At 59.4% G+C, this 6,470-nt stretch overlaps 1 pseudogene; it reads left to right on the plus strand.

Annotated features, from left to right (window-relative positions):
- Positions 1–5,923, plus strand: part of LOC137302322 (cellular tumor antigen p53-like) — a 10,145-nt pseudogene extending 4,222 nt beyond the window's left edge.
- The last annotated feature ends 547 nt before the right edge of the window (positions 5,924–6,470 follow it).

A 6,470-nucleotide genomic window follows, 5' to 3' on the forward strand; every position in this document is an offset into this window, starting at 1 on the left:
TAGCTCTTCACCCCCCCCCCCCCCCCCCCCCCCCCCCCCTGGGGCGCGGTCTGTGCGCGGAGCTCTCTCCCGGGGCGCGGTCTGTGCGCGGAGCTCTCTCCCCCCCCCCACCCCCCCCTGGGGGCGCGGTCTGTGCGCGGAGCTCCCTCCCCGGGCGCGGTCTGTGCGCGGAGCTCCCCCCCATCCCCCCCCCCAGCGCGGTCTGTGCGCGGAGCTCCCGCCCGGGGCGCGGTCTGTGCGCGGAGCTCCCCCCATCCCCCCCCCAGCGCGGTCTGTGCGCGGAGCTCCCGCCCGGGGCGCGGTCTGTGCGCGGAGCTCCCCCCCCCCCCCCGTTGCGCGGAGCTCCCCCCCGGGGCGCGGTCTGTGCGCGGAGCTCCCCCCCCCCCCCCCCATCCCCGGCGCGGTCTGTGCGCGGAGCTCCCCCCCCCCCATCCCCGGCGCGGTCTCTGCGCGGAGCTCCCCCCCCAATCCCCGGCGCGGTCTGTGCGGCGGAGCTCCCCCCCCCCCCCCCCCCCCCCCCCCCATACCCGGCGCGGTCTGTGCGCGGAGCTCCCTACCCCCATCCCCCGGCGCGGTCTGTGCGCGGAGCTCCCCCCCCCCCCCCCCCTACCCGGGGCGCGGTCTGTGCGCGGAGCTCCCCCCGGGCGCGGTGTTGTGACGATGCTCTAACACTTGTTTTGTTTCTGAGTCTCGCTGTCTTTCCTTGTCCCCGCCGCAGTGGCCGGCTGCTCGGTCGCCGGTGTTTCGAAGTGCGAGTCTGTGCCTGTCCCGGTCGCGACCGCAAGGGCGAGGAGGAGAATTACAAGAAGCAGCAGAGAGCTTGGCAATGAAATCGGACAGCTCCACCACCAAACGCTGTGAGTAAAGCCCGGAGTCCGGGCCGGGGGGATCTTTCAATGGATCAGTCCCACTGACTGTTTGTTTTGTAGCCTCTCTGATCTCTCATCCTCTCCGTTGCTCCTCAGCGATCCGCGAGGTCTTTTCTCAGCCCAACACCTCACCTGAAACCAGCAAGAAGAAGGTGGTCTCAGAGGATGAAATCTTCACCTTGCAGGTAAGTAGGTGGCGTACAGGGGCTCAAAGGGTTAAATTACGAGGACAGGTTGCACAGACTGGGCTTGTATTCCCTTGAGTGTAGAAGATTAAGGGGTGATCTAATCGAGGGGTTTGAGATGATTAAAGGATTTGATAGGATCGATAGAGAGAAACTATTTCCTCTGGTGGGGGGAGTCCAGAACAAGGGGGCAGAACCTTAAAATTAGAGCCAGGCCGTTCAGGGGTGATGTCAGGAAGCACTTCTTCACACAAAGGGGAGTGGGAATCTGGAACTCTCTCCCCCAAAAAGCTGTTGAGGCTGGGGGTCAATTGAAACTATCAAAACTGAGATTGATGGATTTTTGTTGGGTGAGGGGATTAAGGGTGAGGGAACCAAGGCGGGTAAATGGAGTTAAGATACAGATCAGCCATGATCTAATTGAATGGCAGAACAGGCTCGAGGGGCTGAATGGCCTCCTCCTGTCCCTATGTGCCCTGGGCTCCCCACCCAATCCGATCAGTGGCCTGTCGAACACCGAACGTTTTGTGCGTCCTTTGAGAGGGGGAAGAATACAGTTGGAGCTCCGCGTTTCGACCGCGACCCCCAGGACGGGATTGGTGGAGGAACCAGATGGCGTCTGTAGGAGTGGGTCCCAGCACAGGAGGGGAGGGGAGGGGAGCCTGCAGACGCCGGCTGATTGGTCGTTCCGGGGGGGGGTCTGGTGTAGTTTGGTCTGACCGGGTCTGGTGAGTGATGTCGGTTTTCTCCCTGCAGGTCCGTGGCCGTGAACGTTTTGAATGTCTGAAGAAGTTAAACGAGGCGCTGGAGATCCGAGACCTTGTTCCCCCCAGCATAATCGAGACCTACAAGCAGAAGCAGTGAGTTTGTGGGGAAATTCCCGTCAAGCTCCCCGGGGGGGCGGTGGGACACAAGTGGGGCAGGTCGGGTACTGGGAATGTCCGTAGGGTAACAGAGCCGCATCTCACCGAACCATCGTGGGCCCTCGCTCTCCTCTCGCCCCTGCACCGGTTACACTGTTTAGGTTAGTGTGACAGCCCTGGCTCAGTAGCACGAGTCAGAAGGTCGTGGGCTCGAGTCCCCCACTCCAGAGACTTGAGCACATAATCCAGGCTGACTCTCCCGATGCAGTGCTGAGGGAGCGCAGTGCTGAGGGAGCGCTGCACTGTCGGAGGGTCAGTACTGAGGGAGCGCCGCACTGTCGGAGGGTCAGTACTGAGGGAGCGCCGCACTGTCGGAGGGTCAGTACTGAGGGAGCGCCGCACTGTCGGAGGGTCAGTACTGAGGGAGCGCCGCACTGTCGGAGCGTCAGTACTGAGGGAGCGCCGCACTGTCGGAGGGTCAGTACTGAGGGAGCGCCGCACTGTCGGAGGGTCAGTACTGAGGGAGCGCCGCACTGTCGGAGGGTCAGTACTGAGGGAGCGCCGCACTGTCGGAGGGTCAGTACTGAGGGAGCGCCGCACTGTCGGAGGGTCAGTACTGAGGGAGCGCCGCACTGTCGGAGGGTCAGTACTGAGGGAGCGCAGCACTGTCGGAGGGTCAGTACTGAGGGAGCGCCGCACTGTCGGAGGGTCAGTACTGAGGGAGCGCCGCACTGTCGGAGGGTCAGTACTGAGGGAGCGCCGCACTGTCGGAGGGTCAGTACTGAGGGAGCGCCGCACTGTCGGAGGGTCAGTACTGAGGGAGCGCAGCACTGTCGGAGGGTCAGTACTGAGGGAGGGTCAGTACTGAGGGAGCGCCGCACTGTCGGAGGGTCAGTACTGAGGGAGCGCTGCACTGTCGGAGGGTCAGTACTGAGGGAGCGCTGCACTGTCGGAGGGTCAGTACTGAGGGAGCGCTGCACTGTCGGAGGGTCAGTACTGAGGGAGCGCCGCACTGTCGGAGGGTCGGTACTGAGGGAGCGCCGCACTGTCGGAGGGTCAGTACTGAGGGAGCGCTGCACTGTCGGAGGGTCAGTACTGAGGGAGCGCTGCACTGTCGGAGGGTCAGTACTGAGGGAGCGCCGCACTGTCGGAGGTGCCGTCTTTCGGATGAGACATTAAACCGAGGCCCCGTCTGCCCCCTCAGGTGGACGTAAAGGATCCCACAGCCACTCTTCTCCCATTTTTTAAAATTCAACCTGGGGATGTGGGCGTCGCTGGCGAGGCCGGCATTTATTGCCCATCCCTTGTTGCCCCTTGAGAAGGTGGTGGTGAGCCGCCTTCTCGAACCGCTGCAGTCCGTGTGGTGAAGGTTCTCCCACAGTCGGGAGTTCCAGGGTTTTGACCCAGCGACAGTGAAGGTCTGGGTCGACCAGTGGGCGCTGCGGGGCTGCCGTTTTCCACTGGGTTTTTCTCCCCCCGGGGGAAGGGCCTGGCCTCCCTCGGTCGGAGTACTCGACGGGAGGGAGGCTGCTTCCTCTGTAAAGTTTCGTCCTGTAGCAGGTGGGAGCACTGCGGGAGAACCGTCACCACACGGACTGCAGCGGTTCAAGAAGGCGGCTCACCACCACCTTCTCGAGGGCAATTAGGGATGGGCAATAAATGCCGGCCTCGCCAGCGACGCCCACATCCCATGAACGAATAAAAAAAAAAGGTGGGGTGGGGGGTGCGATATCTCTGCTCCTGATGGCTATCCAGTGACTCCCTGCTGGAAAGTGCGTGTGTGTGTGTGTGTGTGTGTTGAAATGGATGAGAGCAGCACCTTGTGGTGCTCAGCTGCGATGCCCCCGGTGGTCGAATAGCCAGCCTACCCTTGCAGGTGAAGGATGGGTGAGATGCTGGAAAGTACTTGGCATCCGTGGAACCTGTACCCCAAAAAAAACGGGGGGGGGGGGAGGAGGATGGAAAATATGTTGCTTTAAACTGACTCTGCGTCTGTCTGTCTGTGCGTCTGTCTGTCTGTGCGTCTGTCTGCAGCCGGTTGAAAACACCTCGCAGGAAGGAGAACACTGAGTTGAAGAAAGGAAAGAAACTACTCGTGAAGGACGAACGGGACTCGGACTGATTTCCTTCTTCGAGTCGAATCCCATTCAGTTTTAACAAAAAACTGCCTCCTTTTTTTATGGTCTTTTTTTTTTAAAAAAAAACGTTTTCTTCTGTTTTTATTTTCTGTTCTCGGGATGTGAGGCGTCTGTGACAAGGCCGCCGTTTCTCTCCCGTGTTTAGTGCGCGCCGTAGCGTTCAGTGTTTAGACTGACAGGTTAGCGACCCAGCCTTCCCCATGGCCAGCCTTCTGCGGAGACGGAGTTTGTTTGTTGGGGTGGGGGTCGGATTCTGAAGCTCTTTCTTCTCCCCACCCCTGCTCCCCCGCTCCCCCCATCGATCATTTTAGCGAGTTTCCCCGTTCCCCAGCCCTGGGGCTGCTCTGACGCTCCCAACGGTGGGCGACCATCAATCCCTCTGGGCTGGGCCTGGATTCCTCGGGGCTGTCCCAGTGTCATAGAGTTATACTGCACGGATAGAGGCCCTTCGGCCCATCGTGTCCGCGCCGGCCATCAGCCCTGTCTACTCTAATCCCATATTCCAGCATTTGGTCCGTAGCCTTGTATGCTATGGCATTTCAAGTGCTCATCCAAATGCTTCTTGAATGTTGTGAGGGTTCCTGCCTCCACAACCCTTTCAGACAGTGAGTTCCAGACTCCAACCACCCTCTGGGTGAAAAAGTTCTTTCTCAAATCCCCTCTAAACCTCCCGCCTTTTACCTTGAATCTATGTCCCCTTGTAACCTTCCCCATCCCACCCAACAAAGCAGACTCTTCTCCCCCCTGTCCGCCTCCCCCGTCTGAGCCCAGCCCTCAAGTCACACAACTGAGACTTTCGATTCCCATCTCTTGAACTGACATTGGACACTGAGAAGTTTGATTTTATTCGGGCTGGGGGGTATTTTGGTGGTGGTTACACCTGGTACTGGTGACCCGAACAGTCTCCCGTCTCTTCCCCCCACCCCCCTCTCCGACTCCACCCCTCGCCCCGCCTGATGGGGGCGGGGAAGATTTAATTCCCTCCGACGCTCCCGTGAGTCTGCTGTCCTGCTGCTTGTCACCCCGGCTGCTCTGGACTCCAGGGTCCCACTGCCACAGTCACATGGACCACTGGTTTGATGTGTTTTTTTTTTAAAGCTGTTTTCTTTTCAGGCTGGGGATTGTCGAGAGAGAAACTGACTGTGCCCGACCACTAGGAGTTCCCCCAAGAACACTAAATCGACAGGGGCTGACGTTCCGCCAGAGATTGGGGTCCAGGGGAGAGGGTGCAGCCCCTTGTTACGGGCACTGTGGCAACCGCGCTCAACGAAAGCTGCTAGTCACCATGGCGATTGGGAGGGGGTGATTTTCGTTTGCCAGCTGCGCACGGGAGTTGCGTGGGGTGGGGCGGGCGATGGTAGCCCCTCCGTGAGGGCTTGCAGGATCTCCCTCGGCACCTCACTCGAGCGCTCGCACGCTTGAGGGATATTCGACCATGGAGTGCGTCCCAGTGGAGTCCGACCTTGGCCTCGCCCGATGGGTTTGCTGAATCGTGAGAAGGAACAGGGCCCCTGGATGATCTTCCCCGGCCCCGCCCCCCCATCCCCGCTCCAAAAACCTTTGGCCAAAAGGTGAGTGGTTCAGTCATTTCTGCCGATCGTTGAAACAGGCACGGGGAGGGATTTAAACGTTGACCGCAAACCCTCTTGGGCTCTGCGACCGGGTGAGGAGGGGGGTTTCTCGCTGGTGCCCGAAAGCTGCTGGTTCCCTTCCATCACACGGTTCCTCGTTGGGCCAGGTTTGTAAAGTTGTTGCAATATGAAAACTCCTAGTGTCCGGCACAGTCTCTCCAGCCTGAAGCCTGCTATTCCTAGCCGTTAGGCTAGAACTATTTTTGATATCAATAAAAATTGTATTTTCGTCCTTTTTATTCTGGGTGCTGCCTCTTTCTTCCAAGATCTGAACGCAGTTTCCCCTCGTTGCCTTGTTTGTTCTCAGTGCTGATTTCCAGAAGCAGCCTCGACTGAGAGTCTGCAGGTACCGATAGAAGGCAGTGCACTGATAGACCACTGACCAAAGGGCATCACACGCCAGACCAATAGACCACTGACCAAAGGGCATCACACGCCAGACCAATAGACCACTGACCAAAGGGCATCGCACGCCACACCGATAGACCACTGACCAAAGGGCATCACACGCCAGACCGATAGACCACTGACCAAAGGGCATCACACGCCAGACCGATAGACCACTGACCAAAGGGCATCACACGCCAGACCGATAGACCACTGACCAAAGGGCATCGCACCGATAGACCACTGACCAAAGGGCATCAGACCGATAGACCACTGACCAAAGGGCATCGCACCGATAGACCACTGACCAAAGGGCATCAGACCGATAGACCACTGACCAAAGGGCATCAGACCGATAGACCACTGACCAAAGGGCATCAGACCGATAGACCACTGA

Source organism: Heptranchias perlo, chromosome 35 (genome assembly GCF_035084215.1).
Source record: "Heptranchias perlo isolate sHepPer1 chromosome 35, sHepPer1.hap1, whole genome shotgun sequence".
NCBI classification, from domain to species: domain Eukaryota; kingdom Metazoa; phylum Chordata; class Chondrichthyes; order Hexanchiformes; family Hexanchidae; genus Heptranchias; species Heptranchias perlo.